The sequence below is a fragment of the Blastomyces gilchristii genome (assembly GCF_000003855.2).
Source record: "Blastomyces gilchristii SLH14081 genomic scaffold supercont1.1, whole genome shotgun sequence".
NCBI lineage: Eukaryota > Fungi > Ascomycota > Eurotiomycetes > Onygenales > Ajellomycetaceae > Blastomyces > Blastomyces gilchristii.
Window position 1 is genome coordinate 3,804,109 of NW_003101682.1, and position 15,275 is coordinate 3,819,383.

A 15,275-nucleotide genomic window follows, 5' to 3' on the forward strand; every position below is an offset into this window, starting at 1 on the left:
GCATTTATACAGATGAAGAATATATTCATTAATACTTCTCTGCTGATAATATTCAATTCTGATCATGAAACAGTTATTGAAGCTGATTTCTCTGACTATGTGATAGAAGAAGTGATATTATAATATAATGATGAAGATATTCTATAATTATATATCTTCATGTCTAAGAAACTGAGTTCTGCTGAATGCAACTATGAGATCTATAATAAGAAACTTCTAATGATTGTACACTGTTTAGAAGAATAAGACTCTGAACTTCAAAGTGTCTCTGAATTTGAGATAGTCATAGATTATAATAATCTCAAATACTTCACAACTATCTGTAAACTCACTGAATGACAGATGTGATGATCTGAGTTCTTAAGCCACTTTTATTTTACAATACACTACTGTTCTGGCAGCCAGAACTTGATAACAGATGTCCTTTCATGATGAGAACAAGATATGCTGCTTAATATGACAGATACACACTGAATGAACTGAGAACACTAGCTCTTAGACCTGAAGATATTGATTAATCAAGATAGAACAACTCATGACACTATATATATTTCTCTGATTAGAACACCCTCTCTCTGAACTGATACTGATATTGATATCTTCACTTTTTCTAAACTGAATGAACTGTGGTATACAGCAGCTCAGACTGATGAACTTCTTCAGATTCTCACTGAAGCTGTATATTAAGAAGCACTCTGATTCTTCTCAGAACTATATATAAGAACTGATATCTCAGAATATTTAATTGATGATAATAATACTCTGCAGTTCTGTGATCAATGTTAAGTCCTCTACTCTGAACTCTTACACACTCAGATAATGTAAGAGATGCATGATTTATATATAACTGATTACTCAGGTTATGAATAATTGTATTAAATAATCTCTTAAGAGTTCTACTGATCTGAGATATCAAACAGTATCAGATATTTCATTTAAAACTGCAACTGTTATTCTTTCATCATCTTATAAAAGAACTGTAGAAAAGGCCTACTGAAATCACTCAATGTCTCTGATAGAATCTGGTGAGATGTGATAATTGACTTCATAGTTGATCTCTCTGAGAGTAAGAGTTGTAGAAACATCCTGGTCATTGTGAACTGATTGAGTAAAGATGTAATATTAAAAGCTTGTGATAAGATGAATACTGAACAAGTCACTGAAGCTTTTCTACAGAGCTCATTCTATCAGATGCATGAATTATCAAGATTCATAGTATCAGATCAGAACTGTTAATTCATGAGCACTCTCTGAACAAGAATCTGTCAAGTTCTCAAGATTACACACTGTCTGTCAACTGTCTATCACTCTGAGACTGATGATGTGTCAGAACAGATAATTTAGACTGTAAACAATTATCTCTGCAAGTTCTGCAATTACTTATAAGATGATTGACATGATCTGCTTCTACATGCAGAGATTGCTATCAACAGTTGAGATGCTGTTTCAACAGACATAAGCTCATTCTTTCTTATACATGAATATCACATGAAAGTGTTGAATCTTCTAGAGATTACACAGTTCACATCAAACTCTCACAGTTCAATTCAGATCACTGACAATACAGTAATGAAGCTCTGAGATGCTCATGATTAAGCAGAGGCCTTTATAACAACTGTAAAACAGAATCAAGAGAATCAAATCAATGTTTATCAAGATCTCACTGAACAATATAAGATAGAAGATCTGATATGATTGAATCTTAAGAATATACAAATCACACATTCATCTTGTACACTAGATTACCACTATATCAGATATAAAGTGATAGAAGTTCTAGATAGTCACAACTACTGTCTTGATACATCATCAGAGATTCATAATATATTTTATACAAGCTTGTTACACTGCACTGTCACTGATCTGTTTCCTTCTCAACTGACTTCTGACTGACAGTCATCAGGCATCATAGAAGAAGATAATGAGCTTGAGTGAGAGATTGAGAATATTCTTGATAAGAGATCTCACGGCTGTGACTGATAATATCTTGTGAAATGAGTCAGCTACAATCAATCAATCTGAACTCTGAGTTTCATGTTATTCAAAACAGCAGCTCTTGACTGATGAAAACTGCTTCTGAAAGAGAGGGACTAATGTGGCAGGCTGCACCTGATCAATCATATAGACTATTCTGTTACACTTCATAGATTCTTCCACTTCATTCTCAATTACCAATTCTCAGCTATTACAAACATGTATAGATTCTTCCGCTCTGAAGCTTCACTGCATACATCATCACATACATGTATAAATATTCACTCTGATCACTGATTTCTACACTTTCTCTTTCTTTCCTTCTCTAATGTTTTTATCTTTGTTATATAAGATCTATCAATATTATACTGATCTATTCGGCGTAGGCCTCTTACAGTAACACTTTTCTTCTCTCTCTCTCTCTTTATCTTGAACTCAAATCATTCTCAGAAATTCTTCTGGTTTCATCACTACTGTATAAGACACTTCACTGTCTTCTTCTTCAATCTCTCACAGATGATGTCATCTGCATTATTTCTATACTTAGTTCAGTCTAAATCTATCAGAAGTGTTACTTAAAATTATTATTATTCTACTCTCTTACAGAGTCTCTTCAAGGCATTATAATATGTCTTACAATCTGTCTCTTTTTAATTAAATGCTTTCTTCTTCTGTCTCTTCAATCTGTGACAGTGCTCACGCGCCATGATAATTCACAGAACCGCAGAATATTTGAAAAGAGATGACATGATTGGTTTTAATGAGTGTTGAAGAGAGATGAAGACAGGAGAGACAGTCAGAAATGATATAATAATAATAATGCTAATGATAATAATGATGATAATAATAGTGATAATGATAATAATAATGATGATAGTAATGATGATAATAATAATAATAATAATAATAATGATAATGATAATGATAATAATGAAAGAAAGAGTGCATTGAAATATATTACTGACTTATCAAATATAAAGAGACAAAGAAAATATTAACAGCTTTCAGAGATGTATGAAAACAGCTACAGTGTTACATAGCAACATCATCTTCATTCAATATATGCACTGTTAATATTCTTTGTATACAGTTATCATATAATCTATATCAGAAATACATGCAGAAAACAGATCTTTATTGCTAGAAAGAATGATTGCAGTGATTCTCTATTTTTATATTATAAAGATAAGTTATTCTCATTTCTTTCTTCTCTCTTTTCTCTTCTTCTTCAACTCATCGCTAAGTTCAAGCTGATATGAAAACTATTAAAACACTCTTAGAAATTCTCAAATTGAAGAGTATAGACTAATCAAATTTTAAATATAGAAGAATTAAATTATATTCAATATTACTAATTATTCATTCTCTCTCAATAAAATCACATTTGTGTCTTCCTGTCTCTCTCTCAAATGAAACATGGCCCGCAAAAAGTGAGTATCATGTCAGATTATAATGACTAACACAGCCTCAGCATGCAGGGCTGTATATGTGCAGTGTGTGCTGAACTGAGAGACTGTGTGAGTTGCAAATCAGTGACAGCATCTCAGAGAGAGCTGTGTAGTGTGAGAAAGCTGCAACTCTCAGTCACATACACATAGAATGAATTATTACAGTAAGTGTATGTATATTGCATGAAAGTAACACTTTTTAATAATACTCAGTCTCTGATATTATGAAAATAGAGTCTCTTCATGAGATCTGTTTTTATCAGAAGTCAGAGAATCTTATATTTCTCAAGATCATTTTTATACATCTTATCTGTGAAATTGATGAGAGAAATCATTGATTTCAGTGTTCTATTCTTGATATTATTCAAGTGACAGCAGAGTTCACCCTGATCACACTTTTTAAGTGTATATTTTCTAAATATTCACATTTAAACAGATATATACTGATTATTTGTTAGATGATGTTAAGACAATCACTTATCACAGCTGTGTTATTCTCACTGTGAGAGATATATAATTAATGATAAACATTGTGAAGACTCTGAGAAATCAGTATTTTAAGAGTGCTATGACTCTGCAATCTTGATTTTTTTTATTTTTATTTTTTATTTTTTTATTTTTCTTTTCTTTTATTTTTTTTTCTTTCTCTTTTTTTTTCACTCTGATTTTTTCTTGTTTTTATTTTGATTTTTGATTTTTGATTTTTTTTTATATTTTATATTTTTTTCATAATTAAAATTATATGAATTATGATCTGTGTTCAGAAAAGTAATGATATTTGATAATACTCTCTATTGAATTTTCAACAAATGAGCACTATGTTATGATATTATGTAAGTGAGAAGTGATTTCATAATCTCATTTAATATCATTCTCAATAATGAGATCAGAATGAAAATGTGACTAAGAATTCAAATATATTCTTTATTCAGAACTAGATTTTTATTTGAAAAGTAAATCTGAGACCTTTAATATTTGAAATAATGTGATTTGAAATTAATGTGATGAACACAAATCATGATCAGAAGTAATACTTTTAGACAATGTGATAACTGTAAAGTTTGATTCTGGTCTCAGACACGGTCACACGGTCAGTCTACTCATCAGTCACTCTGGCTCTGTAACAAGATCTTGTGCAGAGAACAAGATCTTACAAAGAGAACATCAGTGAAAGACCTGAGAGTTTTGACATAGATGTATAAGATATTTATACAATTATACTTCTTTCAATTTCACAGATATCACACATCTGACAATCAATATAATCATGTCTAATAATAATATGAGAGAACTCTTGAACACAGGTACAGATGCAGTATCACAGTGACTCTGAGCAATGTTGAAACTACAATAACAATAAATAGCTGATATACATGCAACTTAAAAATGTCAATATAAAGAGATTTAACAATTATCTCAATAAGAAACTCATACAATTTCAATATTGACAGAATCAAATACAAAAGTACTGAAAGAATACTTAGATACTTCTGCATATTTTAATACTTCTGATCTCACTCTCTACTTATCATGAAGGATGAAAATGCTTATAAAACTAAGTATAGATGAAGATACCATTAATTCACTAATTAATCAAGATTAATATATCAATGAACAATTGAAGAATCACATGAAACAGAAGTTTCATTCATGAACAAAATCATATAAATCAGCATTGTAAACATCTGACAATATTATCAAATATCTTGATATTCTGTTTTGAGACACTGCTATGCAACAGAAAGTATTAAATTAATTACAGAGTGCTTAACAGAGAAATACTTCTCTTATAACATTTATTCCTGACTTCAATATCAAGATTCTAGAAGCAGATAATCAATCTTGAGAGAATTAAATAAAGATTAGTATGCTCAAGAAGACATTAACTTTCAAACTCTTACAGGCTCTTGTAAGTGTAGATGAAGACCAGACTTATGAAGATTTCTGTGTATAACTTCAGACATTGAATAATCATGTTATCAAGCTCAAGAGTATACAGAACAGTGACAGAAGATGTTACACTTATACACCTGCACTGAGAAATAACTCAGTCACTCATACATCTGCATCAAGAAATAACAACAATGATGCAGATGCTATGAACTGAGTAGACTTGAATATTTATATATAAGCAAGAGTTTCTACTGTCTGAACAAACTTCTGAGTCTCTGAAATCACTCTTAAAGAAGTTGCTGATCAATGTTAATAAGAAGTGTATATTCACTGTAACTGATCAGACCACATTGCTTTCAACTGCTGATTGACCTATATATCTTCTCACTCAAGAGAAAGATCAGTGTCTTCTCACTTAAAGAATGAATCAGCATCTGTCTGCATTAATCACATTGCATTGAAAGAAGATTCAGAAGATAACTATGAGAATACTCTGATGAAACAGAGAAAAGATTAGCTTCTGTTCAAATTTACAAACAGAAGCTTGAAGAGATCAGGTAAGAATAACTTAAAGAGAAAATAATAATAAATGCAATTCTTATATCTACTGTGATAGATAATATGTATAATATGAAAGTTATGATAGACAGCAGTCTATGCTATTATACAATAATTAAATCTTCAGTTGTAAGACATTATAATCTTCAGTGTATCTTCTTATTAAAACTCTGACTTCTCACAGAATTTAATGATTTAAAAGGTATTTGCACTTATTACATGATAAAACTAAACATAGATGTTAGAGCACATTAACATGAAGATGTCTACATATATAAAGTTGATAATCTTGATTAGAATCGTATATTAGAACTTGTCTGACTATCTGAACAAGGCATCTTACTGAATGCTTAAAACAGGAGCTTAATATTCTCTAATAATAATAGAATTCATGAAGATAATATTCACAACATCATGAATCTGACACAGATCTCTGTCAATGTGTATAAAATACTTTGAAAAAGAAGACACTGACAGAATTGCTAATAAGATTACTAATAGAAGAATTATATAGTAATCTACTTCATCAGTCTGACTGATATTAAAAAGACTCTAGAAAAGTTATTCTGTGTCTGTAATGTAGCAGAACCGAAGCGGTGACTAGTCAGCGGCATTATGTAGAGATAGTTGTTTGAGAAGCTGTATAAGTGAGCTTGACTATCTTGCTTGAATAGCGAGATTGTAGGCTACAGAGTTATTGCAAGAATATCACAGATATGATACTTAGTATACTAAGAAGATTGTATGAGACATGCAGTAACTCTTGTATATATTTCAGTAGAAGAAAAACAAATCACTGACTTCTTTAATGAGGAGTCAGTATCTAGCTATTCTATATAGACAATGAGTGAATACTCTTCTCTTATTTCATAAGTGAGAATAGCTGGAGTGATACCTTAGCAGTGTCTCATTATCAAGAAAGAGTAATCTGCTGATCTTGTATAGAAGCAGAATTCTTATATTTATTAATTAAATCTTTCTATGATATATCTGAATGATGTTATAGAGTGATTGAAAACTGGTTTAGATGAGATGAAATCATTCCCATGAAAGCAATAAGCTGTGTGAAATCACAATAAGGTCTTGACACAGTTAAGAGTGTGACAATGCTCTTCTCTTTAAAAACATAGTTCTGATACTCTTAAGATTACTGAATTAGAAATTATCTTTATTATATAGTAATGATTATCAACTGATTGATAGTATATATACTGTATAAAGACATAGATGAGTTATTCTGCTGACTGTGTAGATTTTTCTTTTCTCATCTTTATTCAAATTAAATATGTGATAAGTGAGTTTCTTATATATTAATTTGAAATATAAAAAATGTAGTTAATAAGTGACTTACAGATCTCTCAATATATTTCATTCTATATATGAAATTCTCTGCAAAAGTGATGTGTTTTAGAAGTAAAGCTAACAGTAGTAGCAGGATTTTTTTAAAAAGATTCTTCTTCTCTATGATACATTTTTCTCTCTCTTCTCCTCATCTGTAATAGTGAGTGTATGAAAGCATCATTCTTAAGAGACAATAAGAGGCTTATTCTGACATTTTCTAGTGAATAACAAACATCTTTATAATGCAGCTGCAGTCTCTGTGACTGCTAAGAAAGCCAGATTGAAGGTGACAAGTGTCAATGAGCTGCAGAAGCACTGCTCTCATTGTCACATTTCCTTCTGCTTCTCTTGCAGCTGTGGCAGTAGTTGTCATGCCTTGCAGTGAGATGTCATTTCTTCTGCCAGCCAGTGCATCTGCGTCTGGTCTGTTCTCTGCTCCTCTCACCGCCATTGCAACGCTGCCCCCCCCCTCAGCTAATACAGTAGTGTATGATTCCATGTGGTGATTCAGAGAGGAACCTGAAGAGAGCTTGATTTCAGAGACAGTGACTCTGAAAAGCTTAATCTGTAGTTTCTCTCTCACACATCTGAGCCCTGCTCAGAATGCTGTTAAGTTGAGTCTACAGAATCTCACAGTTTCTTCATCTTCTCTCTGTGAGAAGGCTCTGATGCAGTCTCTGACTGATATTACTACTTATCTACACTGCATCAAGTAGCTGAAGAAAGAGAGGATTTTATACACTCACTTCTTCTCTCACTCTCATTATTTTCATTATATCTATAACAATGACTTCTATCTCTCTGTAAGTATTATCTCACAGAAAGATATTATATCAGCTCTGATAAGAAGTCTAGATACTTAAGCAGTACAGAGCAAGAATCTCAGAGCTTCAAGTATTGACAGATTTTATTAAGACTGAGAAGATCTCTCTTACTTATCTATAAAAAGAGATGAAAGTGTGAATCTTCAAGATAAAAAAACATCTTAGAATGACTGACTCTAAGAAGAGATCAGCTGATGCTGTCTTTGAAAGCATCACAGAGATTAATTACTGATTAAAGAGAATCTCACTTCAGTTAAAGCAGATGACTGAGATACTTTATAAGTTAATAAGTTAATACTTTCAGCATCTCTTATGCTCTTCTACAGCATGCTTCTCTGTGATACTGCAGTACTAACTTCTCAACAGATAAAGATATCAGTGTCAGAGACTTTAACAGTGAAGAATGAGTTTAATAAGAATATGATTGTTGATGAGTAGACTCTGAGATTTTCTCTTTTTACTTTTTCAGCAGGCTGCAGTCTCATTAGAATAACAGCAGCTTATAGATTGATAATATCAATCTTTTTTATTAATTTCAAATATCTCTTTCTTTTCTTATTAATCACTTCAGGAATTTTATACTTGTATAGTCTCATTAAACTTCTAAAAAACTCTTTTAAGAGAAAATAGAAGAAGAGTGTTACAGAGCTTATAAGACACTGACTCATCACTGTGAGATTATCTCTAAAAAATCCTTTAAGAAAAATAAGAAGTCTTAAGCAGTATTTCTTACTCAATGTCTCTGATGTGTAACAGAGCAGTCTCTACTAGCTGTCTCATAGCTTACAATCTCTTTCTCAGTATTTTTCAAATGCTTAAGTGATTCTCATGAATTCTCTGATAATGAATATTCTTTTCATTTAACAAGATATTGAAGCTTGCTGTAATATATTTACTTATTCAATATTTTCTTTACAAGATATTCAGTATTACTCTTAATCTCAATATCATTCAGCTGAGATGACTCTGTCTCAGAGTATTGCTTATAGAGCTTCAAATAGAAAATGTGAAAAACAGAATGAATTGATTTCAATTCTGTGAGTAATTTTAACTTGTATATCTGCTTACTTACTACTCTTATTACTGAGAAAGATTCTAGTCACTACTTACTGAGCTTCTTACACAGTCTCATTGTCTTAATATTCTTTGCTGAAAGTAGCACTTGATTCTCTATCAAGAACTTTATTAAAAGATGTTTTTAATTATAGTATTTCATCTATCACTTCTGAGTGCAGTGAATACTTTTCATCATCTTCTCATGAATTTTATTTAAAAGTTTCAATCTCACTTTTACTTCTAGTACTGAGAAATACTTTATTCTCTGTATCTGTCTGACATTCTGACTGTCTATTCCTCTCTTTGAAATATTGTCTGCAATGTCACTGAGTAATGAAGAATTATATTCATAATAAGCATAGAAAGAAGAAACCTTTAAGATTGCATTCTTTACATTGTTATATATGAATTCAGCAGTTAGAAGATGTTTGAGTCAATCATTCTAATAATATAAACAGAATGCTTGAAGATGCTGTTCTAGTATCTGATTCTAGTGTTCAGTCTGGCAATCTGTCTGCAGATGAAATGCAGTACTGAGAAGATATCTTATTATAAGATGATAGTAAAAAGCTGATCAGTATTTACTGATGAAGAGGAATTCTTAATCTGTTATTAACAATTTCAGAGCACTGTGATTATAAATAATGATATCTAAAAACAGATCAGTCAATTCAGAGGCTTTAATCTTTTTATAAGTAGAAATATATCTGATCATCTTTATAAAGCAGTTAATAATGATTAAAATTGAGTTATATTCTTTGACTCTTATTGACTTTGACAGGTCAACTATGAAATTCATCAATAGATTCTATTATAAGCTCTTTGAAACAGGCAGTGATATTAACTCATTATATTGCTTATACTGCAGAATCTTTATTCTTTAACAGATATTATAAGTCTCAATATACTCTTTAACATCTGTTCAGAGCTTGTCTCAAATATATTTATATTTTAGAAGCTTCTCAGTCTTCTCTAACTCAAAGTGCTCTGTATAAGAATTATTATAATGAATTCTCAATAACTTCTGATACACTGCTCTGCTATGAGAAACAAAGACTGAATCATTCAGCAATAGAAGTTCATATTCTTCTAGTTATCAGTGACTTGATTTCTTAGCAGTATCATCTCACTCAGAGCCTGTCTCTTTCAAGTTCAAATCAGATTCTTTCTTCTTCAACTTCTGAATTTAAGCTGCAGTAGAGACATCTTTCTTCTGTAACTTATTAATAAATTTCAAAAGTAGTCAGATTGAAAGATTGTAGACTGTTTCATTCTTTATCAATTCAATGATTGTAAAATATAATATAAGAAGCTTATAATCTTCAGTGTCAGTTCTCTGCAGAAATCTGAGTTTTCTTTCATCTTCTATACTGAGTTGTGCAGCTGTCTTTTCAGCACTGTTTCTGAGCTTCAGAGAACTTCAACTCTCTGCAGCCAGCTTCTTCTGCAGTGATGACAGAGATTCTTTTATAGAATCCTTCTCTGTATTAACAATATTATAATCAGGCTGTCTAGACAGTGTGTCAGTGAGATTAAGCTGACCTGAATAATATCAGATATAGAAATCATACTTCAAAAGCAGCTCTGTTCACCTGGCTTGATATTCTGTCAAGCTCTTTATTGTTAAGAAGTAATGCAGATTTACATAATCAGTGAGAACTTACACTGAGTACTTACTACTCTGAAGATAATGTTATCAGATCTTAAAGAATTTGACAATTACTAACATCTTCTGATCATGAGTATCATATCTTCTCTGTATGAGTGATAACTTCTTAAAGAAGAAGATCACTGATCTTTATTCACAGTGTCTTATAGACTCTGTGAAAAAGTCTTCTCTCACAGACAATTCATTGCCTGTTTTCTCAGAGATAATTATTCTCTGATTCTTTCAACATTGAAAGATCTCTGATGTCAACTGTGAAAAGATTTCACAGATTTCATTCCTGAATACATCAGTCTCACACTGACTAAGTCAGGATTAAAGTGATTCAGCATTGTGACATCTGTGAAAGCTTGTTTCAATTCTGCAAATGTCTGCACAGTATCTTGAATGAGAGTAAACAGTTCTATTTTTCTATCTTTCACACTTCTCTTTAACAGATCTGTAAGAGGGGTAGTAATCTGTGAATATATATAGATGAATCATCTGTAGAAATTCACAAATTCTAGAAATATCTGCATCTCACAGTATGTCTGCAGCACTGGCCAGTTCTCAATAATGAAGACTCAGCCTCTGTTCATTGAAATGTCATTCATCTCAGTAATATAACTTAAGAAATCAATCTCCTGCATATAGAACAAGCATTTTTCAGTGTTTGTATAGAGTTAATACTGTCTTAAGCAACTCAACACTTCTTGAACATGGATATTGTATTCTTCCTTCATTTTTGAGAAGATTAGAATGTCATTTAAGTATACTATACAGGAGATGTTAACAAGGCCCCGCAGTGCCTTATTTATATAGGCCTGAAAGATGGCTGAAGCATTACAAAGATCAAAAGATAAAACAAGATATTCAAAATTACTTTACTTGATATGAAAAGCTGTTTTTCAAATATCATCTTTATTAATTCTGATTCTATGATAGACATTCTGTATATTAATCTTTGAGAACATCTTTACTTCAGATAATCAATCAATCATCTCATCAATCAACAGTAATGAATAGTGATTCTTAATTATCATCTTATTAAGGCCTCTGTAGTCTACACATAGGCATAGCCTATCATTCTTCTTGAGTATAAAGAGTATAGATGTCTCTGTCAGACTCTTTGATGAATGTATTCAGTTCTTTGATTACACTTCTTCAAGATATTTATACAGAATATTCAATTTCTTTACAGACAAGTTGTAAAGAGACTTGTACAGTATTATTACACTGTCTTCAAGATGAATCTTATATTATATCTTGATATCAGAAAACTTCACTACTTTTCTTTCTGAAAAGATATTCTTAAAATCTGTAAAGAGACATTATATACATTCATCTTCAATGACAGATACTGCTGCTAATCTTGCAGTGAGAGTGATGACTTCTTCATCTATTTCTAAGTCTCAATCACCTGCTACACAGTATATCAACTCAATCTTTTTCTCAAGATTCTTTCAATGAAACTCTTCAGATTTCTCTATCACTGTCTCTTCATTAGTAAGGTGATACTGACACCTGAATGACTCAGTCAATGAGAGGATTGTTTTCTCTCAATTATAGAAGATCTAGAATGATATTCTTATCTATGATGTTAACTGTGTGAAGAAGCAGACTGCTCTTCTTAAAGATTTCTTCTGAGTCTGTGATCACATACTTTGCTTAAATTATGTCAAAACAGTGATATTTCATTTCATCAGTAAATTTTATATGATCTGACAGATCTATCTTCTTTCAACTCTTTATCAAAGAAAAGAAATAGAATATGAAGTTGATATTCACTTCAGAGTTGAGTAGATATCTCACTGATATCTTCTTATTCAGGGTATGTATTGTGATTGTAACATGAACTCAGAGATGTAAGAATTATCAACTCTTTCCTTTCTCTTCTTTATCTTCCGCGAATACATTTGTCAGGAGAGAAGTTAACTTTGAGAAGATATCTTCTTAGTTTCTTCTCTTCTTCAGCTTCTTACAATCACTGATATAGTAATTACCAACTCTGCAGTTAAAATAGAGATCTTTGTCAAATCTTTTTTAATATTTCTTCACAGTGAGTGAAGAATCAGAATACTTGAAATTCTTCTTTACTTTCTTCACACTGAAGTCATCACAGTGCTGTTTAGATCTTATTATTAATTGCTTAGAAGAGATCTTATTAATCTTTTTCTCAGAGAATTGATTATTTCAATAGATCTGAGAAGTCAGATTAACAAGCTCAGTGTGATTGATTAATGAACTCTGATATTATAATATTATTATTCACACCTTGTGAGTCAGCTTTGTAAGATAAAGCTGTATTTTTAATTAATTTAAATCATCAGTTAATTTCTTTCAATATTCTTCAAATCTTGTATTGAAATCAGAAGAATTCTTATTATCTTATTAATATAATGAGTTGAACTGCTGTGTCACTGTAAAGCTGCAGTTATAATAATCTTTGTTCTGATTCAGTAGAAAGTCTTTGAATTCTTCTCAAGTTATAATACTACTGATACACTTAAGCTCTCTCTTCTTAATAGCTCAAGTAGTTACAGAGATGTCTTCAAGAAGATTAACAGTATATATTACTCATATCTTATAAGTATTAAACTGGCTCAGATTATGACAGAATTTTTATTCAAGAGTACAGATGAAGTTGTGAAATTCAAACAATGTATTTCTCTTATAATTCAGAGAATCTTCAATCTTAATCTCTCTATCTCTATGATAGATGTAGGTGTGTAGAGGCTGTGATGATGACAGAGTGATTGAAAAGCTCATGTTAAAATGTGCAGCAGGTTCAGAAATCTCAGATTTCTGTCAGAGTAGAGGTGTACACACTCTAGAGAATGATGTAGTGTTTTCTTCAGAGAGTGAGATCAGATCAGTTTCAGTGCAGGTATATAAGATTATATCAGTCTGTTAGAGCTTGACTGATTCAAACTTATAATCAGATTGAGTGATTTGAATTGTAATATAATAGAACTGAAGTAGTGACTAGTCAGCAGTGTTATATAGAGATAGTTGTTTAAGAAGCTGTATAAGTGAGCTTAACTATCTTGCTTAAATAGTGAGCTTGTAGACTACAGGGTTATTGTGAGAATATCACAGATATGATACTTAGTATACTAAGAAGATTGTATGAGACACATAGTAACTCTTGTATATATTTCAGTAGAAGAAAAATGAATCACTGACTTCTTTAATGAGAAGTCAGTATCTAGCTATTCTATATAGACAATGAGTGAATACCCTTCTCTTATTTCACAAGTGAGAATAGTCAGAGTGATACCTCAGCAGTGCCTCATTGTCAAGAAAGAGTAATTTGCTGACCATGTATAGAAGCGGGGTTCTTATATCCATCAATTGAATCTTTCTATGATATATCCGAATGATGTCATAGAGTGGTTGGAAACTGGTTCGAACGGGATGAAATCATCCGCATGGAAGTGATGGGCCGTGTGGAACCGCATCAGGGCCTTGGCGCGGCCGGGAGCGTGACAGTGTCATAATAATAGATTCTTATATAAAACTCTCTTAATAATATTATGAATATCTAGATGTCTTTCGACAAGATAATATTATAAACATATCTCTCTTACAAGGCTCAGAAGTGAATCACAGTATTAAGTTAGAAAAGAACAATAATAAAGACTCTGAATTATTATAAGGCCTTCTTTATAACATGTTCTGAGATGAACTTCTTCTGCTTCAAAAGACACTCAATAATCTGTTAAATAAAGAATTTATACATGTTAGTAACTCTTTCACTGCAGCCTCTATTCTCTTTGTAAAGAAATCAGGTGAAGAACTCTGATTCTGCATGAATTATTAAGAACTGAATAGATTAACAAAGAAGAACTATTATTCTTTATCTCTTATTAATCAAACTCTAGCTTACATTGAATAAGCTTAATAATTTACACAGTTAGATGTCATTACTGTGTTTTATAAGATCTGCATTACTGAAGAAGATAAGGGTAACATGACGGAACTGAAGTGATGACTAGTTAGCGTTGTCACATAGAGATAGTTGTTGAGAAGCTGTATAAGTGAGCTTGACTATCTTGCTTGAATAGCAAGCTCATAGGCTACAGAGTTATCACAAGAATACCACAGATATAGTACTTAGTATACTAAGAAGATTGTATAAGAAACATAGTAACTCTTGTACATATTTTAGTAGAAGAAAAACATATCACTGACGTCTTTGATAAGAAGTCAGTATCTAGCTATTTTATATAGATAATAAATGAATACTCTTCTCTCATTTTATAAGTGAGAATAGCTGAAGTGATACCTCAGCAGTATCTCACTATTAAGAAAGAGTAATCTGCTGATCTTATATAGAAGCAGAGTTCTTATATTTATCGATAAAATCTTTCTATAATATATCTGAAGAATATCATAGAGTGATTGAAAACTGATTTTGAATAGTCTGTAGAATGAATGAGAATCATTCACAGAGAAATAATAAGTTATGGAGAACTTGTTGTTGAGTCTTAGTATATTCAGAGAATGAGAATATTCTTTTTCTTTTAGAGATAG